The sequence below is a fragment of the Narcine bancroftii genome, chromosome 3 (assembly GCF_036971445.1).
Source record: "Narcine bancroftii isolate sNarBan1 chromosome 3, sNarBan1.hap1, whole genome shotgun sequence".
Classification (NCBI taxonomy): Eukaryota; Metazoa; Chordata; class Chondrichthyes; order Torpediniformes; family Narcinidae; genus Narcine; species Narcine bancroftii.
In genome coordinates this window covers 349,753,496-349,772,000 of record NC_091471.1, presented here as the reverse complement: position 1 = coordinate 349,772,000, position 18,505 = coordinate 349,753,496, and the positions used below count along the sequence as shown (strand labels likewise).

The 18,505-nt window shown below is 46.8% G+C and overlaps 1 protein-coding gene across 11 annotated transcripts in view; it reads right to left on the bottom strand.

Moving 5' to 3' along the window:
- Positions 1 to 18,067, bottom strand: part of gcgra (glucagon receptor a) — a 113,952-nt gene extending 95,885 nt beyond the window's left edge. For 8 of the 11 annotated variants that reach the window (XM_069929706.1, XM_069929707.1, XM_069929699.1 and 5 more), the window contains exon 1: positions 17,812 to 18,040. The gene's annotated coding sequence lies outside the window, so the exon portion shown is untranslated. The other 3 variants (XM_069929698.1, XM_069929696.1, XM_069929701.1) reach the window with 2 other exon arrangements.
- Between the last annotated feature and the right edge of the window lie 438 nt (positions 18,068 to 18,505).

The window sequence follows — 18,505 nt, the reverse complement described above, 5'->3', positions numbered from 1 at the left end:
GTGACAACCAAGATCCACCGTGACAACCAAGATCCACCGTGACAACCAAGATCCACCGTGACAACCAAGATCCACCGTGACAACCAAGATCCACCGTGACAACCAAGATCCACCGTGACAACCAAGATCCACCGTGACAACCAAGATCCACCGTGACAACCAAGATCCACCGTGACAACCAAGATCCACCGTGACAACCAAGATCCACCGTGACAACCAAGATCCACCGTGACAACCAAGATCCACCGTGACAACCAAGATCCACCGTGACAACCAAGATCCACCGTGACAACCAAGATCCACCGTGACAACCAAGATCCACCGTGACAACCAAGATCCACCGTGACAACCAAGATCCACCGTGACAACCAAGATCCACCGTGACAACCAAGATCCACCGTGACAACCAAGATCCACCGTGACAACCAAGATCCACCGTGACAACCAAGATCCACCGTGACAACCAAGATCCACCGTGACAACCAAGATCCACCGTGACAACCAAGATCCACCGTGACAACCAAGATCCACCGTGACAACCAAGATCCACCGTGACAACCAAGATCCACCGTGACATCCAAGATCCACCGTGACATCCAAGATCCACCGTGACATCCAAGATCCACCGTGACAACCAAGATCCACCGTGACAACCAAGATCCACCGTGACAACCAAGATCCACCCCCTCCCTCTCTGCAGCTGCACATAAGGCAGGGTTTCCTGCAGCCCCTGACCCCCAGTGTTTATACTCGCTGCAGTGCAGTGAGGCAGTGGCTCTCCAGCCCCTTCTCAAAGGTAGTTGAGGAGAAAACAAACACTGGGGCTGATAGCAGCACCTGGATCTGACGATGAACAACTTGAATATAAAAATCACAAAATGCTGGAGAAACTCGGCAGATCTCATAGCGTCCACAGACAGTTTACAGATGTTTCGGGCCTGAGCCCTTCTTCAAGGTTTAATTTTCAAGAAAATTAAATGCTAATTTTTTTCCCCCACTGAAAGACCAAGAGCTCAGTTCAACTAAACCCCACAAAAATTAAATACAATTCCACCACACTCATTGTTAAACACAAAAGTCTGCAGAGGCTGTGGTTGAAGTAAAAAAAACAATGCTGAAGAAACTCAGCAGGTCAAACAGTGTACTTTATGAAGCAAAGGGCTCAAGCCCAAAATATTGGTTCTGTATCTTTACCTTTGCTACATAAAGTACAGTGTTTGATCTGCTGAGTTTCTCCAGCATTGTGTTTTTACTTCTAGTGAGGTGGGTCTACACATACCTGTGGGAAGCTGCAGTCAGTGATCAGGAGGGGAACTCAACACTGCTCTGGGCTGGTCATGCTGCTGAATGCAGAGCAGGTTCAACAGGTCAATCCTGGGGCTCATTCATGATCTTATTTTTCACAAAGCTAAGGGAATTCTTTATTATATTTGTGCTGTGCAAGTGTCAATATCCAGTGAGAGAATATCCAGCGATCAGGCCCTGACATTCAATGGCATTACCAATATCGAATCCCCCGGTATCAATATCCTGGGGGTACCAGTGACCACGAACTGAACTGGAGTAGCCATATACACAATGTGGCCTCAAGAGCAGGTTGGAGGCTAGAAATCCTGTGTGAGTAACTCACCTCCCAACTCCCCTAAGCCTATCCACCATCTCCAAGGCTCAAGTCAAGTCGTTATCATCTGATTGCAGAAGTACAACCTGACAAAACAGCGTTCTCCGGTCCTCGATGCAAACACGACCAGACACAACACACATACAGACTATAATGCACGTGCAGGACAACATTTCCCACCTTGGTGATGGAACACTCCCCACCTGCCCTGGATGAGGGCAGTTTCAATAACACATGAAGCCCAACACCACACGAGACACAGCACCCTATCCACACCCATTCACCCATTCACTAGCAGCAATCTGTACCGTCCGTAGCAACTCCCTGAGACTCCAAACTCACAACCTTCTCAATGAGAATCTGGGATGGGCAGTTGAGTTCTGTCTCAGCCCACATCCCCTGAACAAACAGGAAAAAAAAAGATGAAGAGCAAGTAATTGAGGAGCCAGCACAAGGTTCCCAATCTTGTGCGTGGTGCATCGCACAGGAGCACAGGTCAAAGAAACTGTAGAAGCAGGCATAACTGTGACCTTTGGACAGAGGTATGGATAGGAAGGGTCAGAAGGATGACAAAATGCAGACAGGACTAGTCCATTGACTAGGAAGAGAAATGCAGAGGTTCCAATGAAAGAAAGCAACAGTTTGAAGGGTGAGAAAAGGCATCCATTGAACGTCATGTGGTGCCACTGGGACTTGGTGCTAGAGTGCAGATGTATTTGGCCACAGAGAAAAGGTAAAGAGTTACTGAGGAAAAGGCTGTTAGTAGATTCTTACTGAAAACAACATCCCATTGCTGAGCAACACTGACAGGTAAATGCAGGAGGAGATTTATAACAATCACATCCATAACAATCATCGGATAATGATGCTGGTTTCTGACTATGAAAAGGTCTTTAGCTCCTGCAGTAAATCATAATGTACTTTTTCTAATATGGAGCCTCTCTCTGCAATGGAGAACTGGACCAGTGCTACTGTTCAGCAGAGAGCAGGAGTGTTCCTACGTAAAGCAATACACGCACAGACCGTGGCGCACCCTCATCGGAGATCCTTGCTCCTGGTCAACGTCCTCCTTCTGCACACTTACCTCCTTGATCAGAAGGGCTGTCCTGAGAGCAGGGTACCACATCCTGACTGGCACTCAATGTAGCACAGAATCTGATATTTACATCTTAAAGTCCAACATTAAATCACCAAGCATTAGTTGTGATTTCACTTTCCTTTATCAGCATTAATTCCTAACACTTGTCAAATATATACAGTTATACCCCACTTTACAAAGGTAGAGCGTTCCCGAGAAATCATTTGCAAACCGAAGACCCATTGACTACTATTGGATGCAATTTTTGTAAAAGCAAGAATCCATTATAATTTCTTCATACACGGGTTTCTTCGTTTAAGCGAATTTTTGTAATTCGAGTATGCGTAAAACGGTGTTTAACTGTACCTATCTGTTCCACTCTGGTCATCAAGTTCATCCATCAATGGCACAGCCAGTGCAGCGAGCACACATTCTAGATTTTCCCTTGAGGAAAAATCCTTCCTACTTTCATTCTGGAATGATCCTACAGGACATTGTTTCATTCAAGTTCCCTCTTATTGTTCAAACCTCCAGCAGATACAAGCCTTGCCTTTCCTCATAAGGCATTCCCCATACAGTTATCACTCTGGTAAACTTCCTCTGATCTGCTGCCAATACATTAACATTTTCCTTAAATGTATGGATAGGAAGGCTCAGAAGGATGACAAAATGCAGACAGGACTAGTCCATTTGCTAGGAAGAGAAATGCAGAGGTTCCAATGAAAGAAAGCAACAGTTTGAAGGGTGAGAAAAGGCATCCATTGAACGTCATGTGGTGCCGCTGGGTCTTGGTGCTAGAGTGCAGATGTATTTGGCCACAGAATGCACAATTCTCCAGATGTGATCCCACTGTACCCTTTATGATTGGAGCACATCCTCCTGCCTCCTGTATTTAAGAGCCCTCACAACCAATGAGAACATGTTCTTCGTCACTTGGTGCACTGACCTTTTGCCGCGGAGCCAGAAGATGGAGTTGTGATCACACTCAGATCACCCATGCTTTTATTGAATTATAGAGCAGGGAGAAGGGCAGAGGGGTCTCTCCTGCTCCTACTTGACATGTTTGCTTGTGTGGGCCAAGTCTATAGTAATGCGAGCCTTTCTCGATTTCCAGAAAGGTTATTAAGAAGGATTCTCACCATCTCATTGGATTCTGCAGTGTCAGCCTGTCCCACATTACAGCTGAAAACTCAAACAATTAAATGGAAAAACTGAAAGTCTGCAAATAAACAACCTGAAGGTTGTTTTGCATGGAAGGACTTCGCTGTTTGCCTTGGTGCTCATCCAGCTGCCAAGCTCTGCAATACAAAAGGACCGGGTCCTTTATTGTCTCGAATCAGAGCCCTGAACTTTGGTGACACTGATTAGCTGATGTGTTTGCTGACAAGCCCCATGCACTCCACCAAAGAGTATGTGTAAACAAAGGGCTCCATTCTGTACATAGGTTTGAATAGCTAGGCTGCAGGCATGTCCTTTCAGAGCGAGCATGGCAGATCCTAACCACTCTCAACGTTGGAAAGAAATTCCCTTCCGCCAGTTGTCCAGAATTTACATCAACCACTAGCCATTGAACATGTTGCCTCTTCATTCCCAAACTACCAGCCTCACAATCCTGCTCCTCAAGCCTGGCTTCAGTACAAGACAAATATAACTGTTCAAAAAAAGTTTGCTATTAAACCAAGAAATGCTGGAAATACTCAAGAGGTCAGGAAGCCTCTATAGAGAGAGAAACTGGAGGTATCATTTCAGGTTAACTTAGTTTCTGCTTGCAGTAGTAAAAACACACAGAAATGCTGGAGGAACTCAGCCAGTCTGGCAGCGTCCATGGGAGGCAAAGACATATTGCCGACGTTTCGGGCCTGAGCCCTTCCTCAAGGAATAAGCAGAATAAGCCAGAAACAGGAAATCTCAGAAAGTCTCAGAATTCAGGCAATGCCGGCTGGGGGAGGAATCCAGACCGACAAAAGGTATTAATTGGATATGATGAGGGATGAGGTAAGAATTTATCATGTTTGTGCAAAAGGAGACATGGAAGGGGTTGTTTTATGAAAGCCAGAGAAGTCGATATTAATGCCTTTGGAGATTAAGGATTTAGAAATTGTGGAGGCATTGGAAATTATTTTCCAGGAATCAATAGACTTTGACATGGTTCCGGAGGATTAGAAAGTCACAAATGTAGTTCCGCTGTTTAAGAAAGGAGGGAGGCATAATTACAGGCCTATTAGTATGACATTTGTAGTTGGAAAGTTATTGGAGTTGATCCTCAAAGTCGAGGTTATGAAATACCTCAAGGTCCATGACATGATAGGTCCAAGCCTGCATGGTTTCATAAAGGGAAGATCTTGCCTGACCAACCTATTTTTTGATGCAATCCCAAGTAGGACGGACAAGAGAGAGGCTGTAGATGTTGTGTATTTGGATTTTCAAAAACCCTTCGATAAGGTGTAGCATAAGAGGCTACTTAATGAGAGCCCATGGAATTACAGGAATGACATTAGATTGGATGGACCATTGGCTGATAGGCAGAGAGCAAAGGGTAGGAATAAAGGGATCCTGTTCTGTTTGGTTGCCGGTTACTAGTGGTGTTCCATCGGGGTCAGTGTTGGGGCCTCTTCTTTTTACAATGTATATCGATGATTTAGATTATGGATTGAATGGTTTTGTGGCTAAGTTTTCAGATGACACCAAGAAAGATGGAAGAGCAGGAAGTGTTGAAGAAACTGAAAGGTTGCAGAGAGACTTGGACAGTTTAGGAGAGTGGGCAAAGAAATAGTAGATGAGATAGAATGTTGAGAAATGTACGATTGTACATTTTGCCAGAAGAAATAAAAATAAATATTTTGAGGGGGAGAAAATTCAAAATGCAGAAGTGCATAGGGCCTTGGGGGTCCTTATGCACAATACCCTAAAAGCTAACCACCAGGTTGGATTGGCAGTAAAGAAAGCAAATGCTATGTGGGCATTTGTTTCAAGAGGTATAGTGTATGAGAGTAAGGAGGTGTTGATGAGGCTCTATGGAGCACTGGGGAGATCTTATTTGGAGTATTATGTGCAGTTTTGGGCCCTTATCCCAGAAGGGATGTACTGATGTTGGAGAAAGTTCAGAGAAGATTTACAAGGATGATTCCTGGCATGCAAAGGCTAACATAAGAGGACCATTTAGCGGCTCTTGGACTGCATTCATTGGAATATAGAAGAATGACAGGGGATTTCATAGAAATATTTTTGAATGCTGACAGGATTGGACAGAGTAGATGTGAATAAGATGGCTCTTTGGTGGGGGAGTCCAGGACACGAGGGAACAATCTTAGAATGAGAAGGTACCCATTTAAAACCGAGATGAGGAGAAATTTCTTTACCCAGAAGGTTGTGGATTTGTGGAATTCATTGCCACAAACAGCTGTGGAGGGTCAATTATTGGGGGAGTTTAAGGAGGAGATTGAAAGGTATCTAATTAGTCATGGGGAAAAGACCAGAAATTGGAACTAAATGTGAAAATGGTTTAGTTCATGGTGGAGCAGGGGAGCAGACTCGATGGGCCAAATGGCCTACTTCAGTTCCTTTACCTTGTGGTCTTGTGAATACCACCCAGTTGGAGGGTGCCCCATCAGAAGAGGAGGTAATGTTCCTCCAATTTGCAGGTGGTCTCGGTATGGCAGTGCATGAGACCATTGACAGACATGTCAACAGGGAATGGGATGGGGAAGTGGATCCTCACTATTATGGCAGACAGAGCCAAAGGGCTCAACAAAGTGATCTCCCAGTCTGCGTCCAGTCTCTTCTAGGCAAGAGAAGGGCTCAGGCCCTGAAACATCAGCAATATATCTTTGCTTTTTTGGACGCTGAAAAGACCAGCCGAGATCCTCCAACATTTCAGTGTGTTTTTATTACTATCTTAGCATCTGTAGACTTTCGTGTTTCACTTCTGTCTGCAGTTTTTTTTTTTTTTAAAAACTTTGCTTTTTGATTAAATAGGGCTCTGTCTTCCTCCCACATCAGAAAGATCTGTCAGGTCAGCAGGTTAATTGGGCACTGCCCCTAGAGTGTAGGAAATAGGATCCTTGGAAAGGAGATGGGGTTATAAGTAAAAATAAAATGGAATGAGTGTGGGAGTAGAGCGAATGGGTGCCATAAGATAGATGTGGATTTGATGGATCAAACAATTCTTTCTTTAATGATGTCTCCATTAATCCAAGCTGGAGTTTACCTGTGAAACAAGCACCTCATCAATCTTCAATACATGATGCCTATTAACCACCAATGGTGTCAGAGGAGAGCCCGAATTCTGGCAACATCACCTTTTAATTAGTTGAGAAGTATGGGAGACACAGCTGATCCATCATTTATTACTAGTTCCTTCTTCCCCTGGGAGCTGGTGGTGAAGGTCAAGTTAAGTTTATTGTCGTTGGATTGTACAAGTTCTCAGGGCAAATGACAGACACTAGTGAAGAACATCAGGCCAAACCGTCCCATTTTGTGGCTTTCACCATTTCCTCTTCCCTTCTTCAATTGATTTTGATTACAAAAGCAGTATTTTTTTGTGTGAGAACTAGTTATTAATGATTACCGACCAGGCCTTTCCATAGAGTGCTGGCTCATTCCCTGGAATTTTGTTGTTAACCTGATGGAAATTTTTGACCTTTACCATGTTTTCTGACCATCACAAACTTTGCCTGAACTCAAAAAGGCAAAGTTAAACAAAGAATGGAACCAACCAATGGAACCTTTCCAGACGCCTCACCTGAGAGCTCTCTCTCTCTCTCTCTCTCTCAATGCCTTCATCAACTCATGGTTTGAAAAAGCAAGTAGTCTCATTGGAAGATGCAAACTAATTTCCGATATCACTCTCTTTTCATCTGACTTGGAGTGTATTCATGCACGAAGCACAAAAGGACATGTGGGCTCTCCGATGGAGCAAGGTTGGTGGGCAGGGAGGGGGAGCTGGTATTGTTTAACCCCTACAAATATTGAAGGGCAGATCATAATGCTCCCCTGCTTAATCCAAGGGAGGAGATACATCTAACAGAATCTCTGCCTTGTAGCTTTGGCAATGCAAGTTAAATCCCAATTTCCTGCAGTCTGTGGGTTCCTCCCACATCCCAGAGGCATGACATTGGTCAGTGAATTTCCCCTTAGTGTGAGAATCTGGAGTGATTGATAGGAATGTGGGGATCAGTGTAGGGTTGGTGCAGATTTTGTGGGTCAAAGATACTGCATTACTGAATCCTGGACTACTCATGGTGGGTAAAAATCTCCATGTCGCACATTCTAAAATCATAGAATCAGAAATGCAAAGATTGTTTCTCCTGCCCCACCCTCTCCTGCTCCTATCCATTCCTGCCCCCACCAATCATCCATTTTCACTGTGCCCATTTTATTCTCTCCACATTCCATCAACAGATTTCACCAAACACATCAATTAACGACCTGCATGACTTGGGGATTTGGGTAGAAATGAGTGTGATCACATGGAGAAGGTGCATCCTCCACACAGATAGCACCGCTGGTTGGGATTGAACCCAGGTCACTGGAGCAGAAAGGCAGAGGCACTACCTGCTGCCCCTTCACCGGTGCACGGGCCAATGATAAATCCTCGATCACATCACTAAGGCAGCATTACCTGGTCATCGTCACACTGCTGGTTGCAGGATCTTGTTACACACACTCTCCATGACAATGACTACTACCTTCAGATCTATTAGATTGGGCCAAGGAGGACTACTGCATCTCCAGCAGTCCCTTGGGATTGAGGATGACCAACTCCTCTTTTATGGGTTCCAAGGTGACTGATGAGGTCAGTGTGGGAACTGCAGACAGAGTCGTACACACACAGCCCAACTCAGACATGCCCACGTATCGTTTGGAGCTAGTCCCATGTCCCTCTCAACATTTCCCATCCATGCCTCCATCTGAAGACCTTTTAGACATTGTAATTGTACTTTCTTGCTGTCCCTTCTAGACACCACCACCCTCAATGGAAACATATCCCTCTCGTCCCTGACAGATGTCTCCCCTCTCACCTTAGTCTTCTAGTTTTAGGTTCTCATTTCCTGGGGAATAGACAGTGACCATTTACCTTGTCTACCACCATCATAATTTGAAAAACCCCAATAAGGTTACAGCCCAGGACATCACAGACAAAACCCTCCTCACCATAGAGAGCATCTACAGGGAACGTGGCCATCAGAGACCAGCAGCAATCATCTAGGATGCACACCACCCAGCACATGCTCTGCACTTGCTGCTACCATCAGGAAAGAGGTAGAGGTGTGACAAGACTCGCACCATCAGGAACAGCTGCTACCCCTCCACCATCAGACTCCCCAACGACAAACTCAGAGACTTATTTAAGGACTTTTACTCCAGCTCTTTCCTTTCCTGTATTGCACAATTTGTTTACATTTCTTTATTTGTGTACGTTGTGTCCAGTTTTGTTTGCACTACCAATAAGTGGTAATTCTACCTCACCCGCAGGAAAAATCTCAGGGGTTCATGTGTGCACTCTGACAATAAATCTGAACTCTAAGCTCAACCCCCTACACTCTGGGAAGAAAGGTCCCAGCCTCAAGTCCTCCATTCCCAGCAACATCCTGGAGGATGTTGTGACAGTTTTTCCATCTTAATTGTCGTCTGATGGAGTACACAATTGAGCAGGTTGTGTGTTTTTGTCGCACCTTCCACTGGTTCCTTCAAAGTGATGATGATCGACTCTTGAAGGTGCTTCAAGAGACTGTTGAAGATGCATATGGAAACTCGGCACGGGACATCCCACAAGCCCCCCCAAAGGTAGTCACCAAATTAATTGTGAGCAACCCAGCAAAGCTGGCCAAAAGCTGGAAGGTTTGATGGGCTGGTGGGGTGTGTGGAATCTTGAAGAAACATTTCAAATGGAACTGCTCTGTCTTAGAGCCATGACCTAGTTGCACAAATCATAATCTACATTGCTTTTATGTTTTTGCAAAGTGAGTGTCGGCAGCCCTAATCTGCCTGCACTCTCTGCCTCATTAATCTCACTACAAATAGTTGCTAGTGTATGTTGTTGCTGCTATCACCGAGCTCTGGATCATTAACACAACAGCACTAATCATACAAATAGCATCGGCACCTCAGAAAAACCAGCAGTTGCCAGCTCCGGCTCCATTCAACCAGCTTGAACCCACCAGAACTTGTGCCTCAGAGAACATTACAGTGCAGAACAGGCCCTTCAGCCCATGATGCTGTCCCAACCTATGTAAACCCACACCAAAACAATCCTACCCTTCTCTACCATACACCCATAACTCTACTTTTTTCTTACATCGATATATCGGTCTTTTAAATGTACCTGCTGCACCAGCCTCCACCACCACCCCGGCAATACTTTTCACACACCCATCCCTCTCTATGTAAAAACAGTGCTGGAGAAACTCAGCAGGTCAAACAGTATACTTTATGTAGCAAAGATACATAACCAATGTTTCAGGCTTGAGGCCTTCATCAAGGTATGAACAACCAGAGTCTTGACTGAATGACTCGTTTGAAGGACGGTGCCTCTCGAACTCTTCCAAGCCAGTGGTTCTCAACCACCTTCTTTCCATTCACATACCACTTTAAGTATTCCCTATGCCATAGGTGCTCTGTGATTAGTAATGGATTGCTTAAGGTAGTACGTGGGTGGAAAGAAAAAGTTTGAAAGCCACTGTTTTAATCATGCCTATTTGACTCGTTATGTGCACGGTTTCATAACTCCAAAGGAAAAGGGAATTTTTCTCAAGCAAAATAGTTCAGTAACAATTGGGTCTAGAACAGTGATTCTCAGTCTTCCCTTCCCACTCACATCCCACCTTAAGCAATCCCTTACTAATCACAGAGCACTGACGACATAGGGATTACAAGAGGGTATCCCAGACCACTAAACTGTATAAACATTTTTTTTTTTAAAACATTCCTCTTTCACGCCAGCAATGTTTGCTGCTTCTTTTAAACAATTGGTAGTGAAATTTAACTTAACAAGCAAGCAACTTTTAGATATTTACAAGTTAAACATTTTGTTCAATCTCAAATCCCTGACCTTCTGCAAATTTCCAAGGCCAATATTTTTGATTTACAACTTTTATTAATGGTTCAATATCTCTTAATTATAACAATTTGCTTGATTTAAGAATGGCCTCATTAGTTAAGCTCAAGAGAGACTGGGAACAAGATTGGAATCTTTTGTTCTCCTTCAGATTCACTGCTCTCTGGGGGAAACATTTCCTCATCTCTGTCCTGAATCTACTCTCCCGCATCCCCTCTTTCTAATCTCCCCCACCAAGTAGAAACAATTTTTCTGCCTCTATCTATCCCTTTCATAATTTTAAATGTTTCTATATTCAGAATCAACCTGGCGAACCTCATCTGCACCTGCTCTAAAGCCAGTACATCTTTTCTCAAGTAAGGAGACCAGAACTGCATGCAATACTCCAGGTGTGGCCTCACCAGTACTTTGTACAGTTGTAGCAGAGTCTCCGTGCTCTGAAATTCCACCCCTCTAATGAAACCAATGTCCTCTTTGCCTCCTTGATAGCCTGCTGCACTTGCAAACCAACCTTTTCCGATTCATGTACAAGCACTCCCAAGTCCCTCTGCACAACAGCATGCTTCAATTGCTTGCCATTTAAATAATCTGATGTTCTTTCCTGTTCTGGTGTTTTAGGTTTCATAAGGAAGTAGGTTCTTTTTTACATTCTACCTGGTCAACCGGTACGGACTCGAAAGGCCGACATGGCCTGTTTCCGCGCCGTAAATGGTTATATGGTTGTTTTTTTCCTTCTTCTTTAGAGAGGGGAGAAATATTCCCTTATTGGAAAAAAGGGTCTACACCCATCTGCTGTAAAAATTATAATAATTACCAATTAACCCTGTGTTCATCAGTTCAGCCTCAGGTAAATCAATGCCCATTTTCATCTGAATGAGATATGGCTGGACAACAGTGGCAGAAATCTGTTGTTTAAGGATATGTAGATGCAGGAACCATGGGGCCAGAGTGAGTGTGGGATCCCTGCCACTGGGAGTCAGTCCAGACCACAGGTGAACAGTTCCAGCAGGACACAGACTCCAAGTATTCCAGAGGCAACTAACTACGTTATTCATCTACCAATGACCCGTCAGCTAAAGTTAGAAGCAGAGGAGTCAATGGAAAAAAAAACTGAACAGCAGCGGGAACTGAGCAGATATTCCTAAAACTGTCTTTGCGTGCAGCAGTTGGATGAAGGTCAGCAATCCCCCTTCCACTCACAAGCTTTGCCTTTCTGGGCAAGAACAACCATGCTGTGGCCGTCAGGACCAGTTACCGCAAACACTTCCAAATGCCCCTCTCTCTTTCTCTGCATGTTGGGAGAGGGCACAGAGTCTCAGTGAGCCCAGCTCCTCACACCACTCTGAAGCTCTCAGCAAGGCAGCTCCTCAGTTTACTCATCCTCAACAAGACAGAGAGACGAGGATGAGACACGGATGTCAGCTATCCTATGGCACAGAATAACAAGCTGTATTCTCTTCTAGGAGTATTCTGCCTTGGACCATTTCCTATTCTTTCTCCTTCATCACCATCTAATGCAGTGGCTCTCAACCCTTTTCTTTCCACTCACATACTATCTTTGGATAAATTGGGGGACTGGGCAGATACATGGCAAATGCACTACAATGTGGATAAATGTGAGGTTATCCACTTTGGTGATACAAACCGGAGGGCAGATTCCTATTTGAATGGCAATAGATTAAGAGATGGGGAAGTGCAGAGCGACCTAGGGGTACTTGTACACCAGTCTCTGAAGGCGAGCATGCAGGTACAGCAGGCGGTTAAAAAGGCAAATGGTATGTTGGCCTTCATATCAAGAGGGTTTGAGTATAGGAACAAGGATACCTTACTGCAGCTGTACAGGGCCTTGGTGAGACCCCATCTGGAGTATTGTGTGCAGTTTTGGTCACCTGATCTAAGGAAGGATGTTCTTGCAATGGAGGGAGTGCAAAGGCGATTCACCAGGCTGATACCTGGAATGGCAGGAATGACTTATGAGGAAGGATTGCGCAAATTGGGATTGTACTCACTGGATGTAGAGCTCGTCGAAAGAATCAAAGACTTGTTGATCCAAACCAAGGCTTTTATTAGCAAAAGACAGGAGCTCTTCACAGGTGGCTGACCAGTCCGGAATGAACCGACCTGGCTAGGACACAACCCTTTAAGGCCCAGACAGTAGGCATGGCTAAGCTCTCAGCTAATCGCTGTAAGCACAGTTTAGATACTGTAACTATATACACTATATACATTGGTGATAGATCTGTACTATCACACTGGAGTTTAGAAGATTGAGAGGGGATATCATAGAGACATATAAAATTCTGTCAGGACTGGACAGAGTGGATGCAGATAGGATGTTTCCAATGATGGGAAAATCCAGAACCCGGGGCCATGGTTTGAGGATAATAGGCAAACCATTTAGGACCGAGATGAGCAGGAATTTCTATACCAGAGGGTGGTGAATCTGTGGAATTCATTGCCACAGAGGGCAGTAGAGGCAGGTTCATTAAATATATTTAAGAGGGAATTAGATCTATTTCTTCAGTATAAGGGTATTAAAGGTTACAGAGAGAAGGCGGGGATGGGGTACTGAACTTTAAGATCAGCCATGATCTCGTTGAATGGCGGAGCAGGCTCGAAGGGTCGAATGACCTACTCCTGCTCCTATCTTCTATGTTTTTTTTTCTGTTTCTATATTTAAATAATCCCTTACTCATCACAGACCACCTATGTCTTAGGAAAAGTGCTCAGTGGTGAGTAAGGGATTGAGAGCCACTCCTCTATGGTTCTGAGAACCCAAAGACTGCAGTAAATCACTTGGGATGAGATAGGTGCTATACTAGTGCAAGAGGCAGTGAGGGACGAATTTGAATTTAATCTCCCAAACTTCCTAACAGACGGCTTGTGTGTGGCAACATTGTCAAGACTTATCCCAAGCAGTTCGTCACCAACTGCCCCGGGTTTACTTTGAGACTAGTCCTTGCTGTGACCTCATCCCTGTCGTGCATTGGACATATGCAAAAAATAGCAGAGAAGGTTATTCAGCCCCTCGCATCTGTTCTGCCACACAGTTAGATAACACTGATCTTTTAAGCCCAATGCTATTTGGAATTCCAACTCTATATCCCTTGATTGCTTTACTATCCAAAATACATCCATTGGCCTTACTTGAATGTACTCCAAGATTGAGCCTCTTCTAAATAGAGGATTTCAAAAATATGTCGTCCTCTGTGTGAAGAAATTACTTCTCATTTCAATCCCAAAGGAGTGTTCCTTTAAATTGAGATCGCTACCCCTAGTTCTAATTCCCCAGGCAATGAAAATGTCATCTCTGCAGCCACCTTTCCAAGCCTCAAGTCTAGGCGTGTAAATGACATCATCCACAATTCTTCTAAACTTGAGGGAGCACAGGCCTACTCTGCTCAATCTCACTTCGCGTTTAACCTTCTCCCATCCCTGGAATCAAGCCAGCAAATTTGTTGCACACCCTCCATCTATACCAGTGATTCTCAACCCTCCCCCCCCCCCCCCCCTTGTAATCCCTCATTAACCAGAGCATCTAAGACAAAAGCTCTGTGGTTAGTAAAGGATTACTTAAGGTACTATGTGAATGAAAATAAAAGAGATTGAGAACCACTGGACCCTTGCTCTGATGGAAGAGCAGACTGGTACACAATAGTCCAGAAGCAATCTCACATAGGCCCATTCTCTACTCAACCCTTCTTGTAAAACAGCAGGAGATTCTATTGAGAGTTGAAATCAGATGCTGTAAAAATACAACGCTGGAGAAACTCAGCAGGTCAAACAGTGTCCTTTATATAGCAAAGGTAAAGGTACAGAACTGATGTTTTGGGCTTGAGTCCTTCATTAAGGTATGGAAAATGTCCGCAGGCGTCGGAACAAAAGAGTAGGGAGAAGGTGTGGTGGCAAAGGCAGGAGGTGATAGGTGGAGAGGGGAACAGCAGCGACCAAGGGACGGAGGGATGGTTAGGTGAATAGAGAGGGGAGGGAGGAGAACTGGAAAGGGGAAATCAGATGTGGCACGGCCTGCTTAACTTAGAACGACTGTTTTTTTTTAAATCTGCATTTCCAGTTTACCTGCCCCGTCAATAAATGCATCGCCAAAGAAGACCGTCCGGCTTAACTGAAGCCAATGCTCGCTTCTGATCAAAGCCATTCTGCATTTATTTACCCATCATAAATGCCATTCAAGAACCTCACATTTTCCTGCCATCTCCCCGACTCTTGGAGGATGTATTTTTAAACCTACTCCGGGACAGCACCGTGATCAGGATCAAACCTGAAGTCACGGGTCCCTGCGCTGCTCCGTTCTTTCACCACACTTGCTCCTGCGTTATATCCATCTGCTGGGGGTGTACGCTTCTCCTCACAACGCTGTTACAGCTCGTTTCCTTCCACCCTTCAATACGTACAGTGATTGAAGACGACACGAGGGCGGCATGGGCTGGATGTCTAAATTTAATTTAAAAATTATTGAACTCACACCGCCATCCAGCTTTTCATGGTTGATCCAGGTTGCAGAGAGGGTCCTGGTACCGATCTCAGCGACGCACATGTCACCACCTCCCCAATCCAGAACACACGGATCTTACCTTTCCCGTCTGGCCACTCTCTCAATCCAGGAGCCTGGAAGGTCGGCTCGGTTTGAACTGTAACCAGATGACCCGGGGAATCCGCGCAGGGCGAGTGGATGAGGCGTCCGCAGAGAACCCAGGTCACTCCGCCCCCAAGAGAGCTGGCAAACGGGAAGATCGGTCGCTAGAGATACGGGAGGGGAAGGGGGAAAGAGTGGCTGAGATACCGAAGCAACTTGAATGGGAGGGCAGTCAGCGCGATGACTGGTTCCGTGCGAGGTCAAGACTGTATTTACATAGCGTCTTTCGCAACTTCAGAACCACGGGTTAAGGGTGAAAGGAGAAAAGTTTTGGGGGGAATTTCTTCACACAGAGAATGGTGGGAGTATAAACGAGCTGCCAGCTGAGTGGGTGAACGTGGGCTCAATCTTAACATTTAAGATAGGCTACAGATGCTGTGATTGCAGTAAACAGAGCGAAATGCTGAAAGCACTCGGCTGGTCTTTCAGCGTCCACAGGAGACAAAATATATACTGCCGTTTCGGACCTGAGCCCTCCTTAAGGCGGTGGGAGTGGGGGTTGGGGGATCAGAAAGGGCAGAAGCAGGATTCTCCGAATTCAAACAACGGGGGAGGAATCCAGACCAACAAAAGGTGTTAATTGAATGTAAAGGACTAGATAGAATGTATCAAGTCTGTGCGAAAGGAGAGACCACGGGGGAGCGGGGGTTTAAAGACAGCCAGGGAAAAGTCAATGTCAATGCCATCCGGTAGGAGGGTGCCGAGTCAGAAGATGAGGTGCTGTTCCTCCAATATGCGGGTGGTCTCAGTCTGGCAGTGCATGAGACCATGGACAGACATGATGGCAAGGGAATGGGATGGTGAATTGAAATGGGTGGCCATTGGGAGGTCCCTGCTATTGCCGCGGACAGAGCCGAAGTGCATCTCCCAGTCTGCGCCCAGTCTCTCTGAGATGGAGTGGGTGCAGGTCAGTGGGACTCGGCGGACTAATAGTTCGGCACAGACTAAAAGGGCCTGTTGAAATGTTCTTTTGGAGTTTACAGCCAATTAAACCCATTGTTTATTGTAATGCTGCCGAGTCGGGAGAAGTTAACTCCACGAAGTTAAGCCCCAGCTGCATCGCTACTTTGAGGGGTTCGTGCCGGCGTCCTGCTAAGGAGGACTCCCCCGTCCCGCTCTAAACGGTGCCACACATCGTCGCTCACGACGGAGTGCCCCCCCTCCCCTCCCCCTCCCCTCCCCCTCCCCTCCCCCTCCCCTCCCCCTCCCCTCCCCCTCCCCTCCCCCTCCCCTCCCCCTCCCCTCCCCCTCCCCTCCCCCCCCCCTCCCCTCCCCCTCCCCTCCCCCTCCCCTCCCCCTCCCCTCCCCCTCCCCTCCCCCTCCCCTCCCCCTCCGCGGACAGGGGCATCAAGATAGATACGGTGACTCGGGAACCAGAACCCCAACGACCAAAATACGGAGCTACCGATCAGTAACCGCGCGAGTTTCACGGAAATAGACACGAGTCGTTTCGGGACTGAATCGTCCTTACCCTGTCAGTGACACTGGATAACGGGGAGGGAGGGCGACGGGAGGAGAGAGGCTGGGCGCTGGTTTTAGTTCTTTAAAAACTGTGGTCACTTTCAGCTGAAACTAACTGTGGAGAGTCGCATTAAACCAACACATCATGTGAGGTGCCACGGATACAGCCGATGATTAGCGAGAGGCCACGCACCCGTTGCCCAGGCAGAGAAGGGCGAGCCAGAAGGCGGATTGTGGAGAGCGCCGTGCCCGGGCTCCGCAAGGAGAGGGGGAGAGGCTGAAAGTTCAACCCTGGCCCTTCTCCCGCCGCCCTCACATCTGAAGCTTATGACCCCCTGTTCACCCACGGCTCACAAAATAATCTGACCCCCTGTTCACCCAAGGCTCACAAAATAATTCAAGTGGATCGTCACAAACTTCAACATAATAGCCGTTCCCGGCACAGCAGAAGCTAACTGTCCGCGCCGTTGTACATTGTTCACACCTTGAGCAGTTGGAATGCCGTAGAATGAGGAGAGCAGTCCACCCCAAATCCGTCCTGCCATTCGCAATGTCCATCTTCGACCGGGATCACCGTCCCCTCAATAACACCAGCTCACACACACACACACAACACATCTGTCTACAATCAACACCGGCTCGCGTTTCAGATTCCTAGCGAGGGACAACTTTCCCCCTGAACACGTCGGTATCGGGCCAGGAGATGAGGGACAGGAGCCCGTCTCGCCCTCACTTCTGGGTGTCCCCCAAACCTCGCGCTCTCGAGGGGAGAGTGTCACATTTATCCAAACTATCGGTAAACTGCTCCACTCGGGTTGTCTGCGGCCCGGGGTGGGGACAGATATGCCGTCAGAAAGCCAAGGTTAACGCTTCTCGTCTACCACTCTAATTCACCGGTTCGACCACACAGTTTGATAACTGCAATTAAATCACCACTTAACTGTTTCAGTCCCAGGGAACACAACTCCGCTCGGTGCAACCCGACCTTATTCAATAGCTGCGTTAAGGCACCAATCCGGCAATTCGCCGTCCCAAAAAAACACCGAGAGATCTTCGCCAGGAGGAAGGGGACCGGAGAGCTTTGCAGTGCAGCCGGCCACTGCACCCACTCCTGCCCTGCTCACTAACTTTTAAACGAGGATCTTAATCGAATCACCAAGGCAGGGGATCACCCACCTGCCCAGCATCTGGAAGGGCGGGTTGCCCGGAGCACCGCGTTCCTGGCGAGTCTCCGCCCAAGAGCACGCCCACTCGCTGGATCCCGCCGCGGCCCCTCTCCCATCCCGAGTCACCCCAGCTCCACGTCCGTGGGCTGGACTTCGGTAACGGGCCAGGAGAATGAGGGACGGGAACTTCGCGCTCGGGGACATTCCTCCCGAGGGTAGGGTGCCACATTTATCCAAACCATCAGTAAACTGCTTAACTCGGGTTGTCTGCGGCCCCGACTCTCCCTTCTCTCCCAATTGTCGCCTCGCCGGTGCTTGTGTATCACTCGCCCCATGGAGGGAGCGCAACCCCAGCGTTGCCCTATGCTCGGTCATTAGTTTGGGGTATCACCCCGAATGACACCTACTTGCCCCTGTCCCGGGACAGCCTGCCTTGCCCCCAAAGGAAAGGACGTGGAGAAACGGAGAA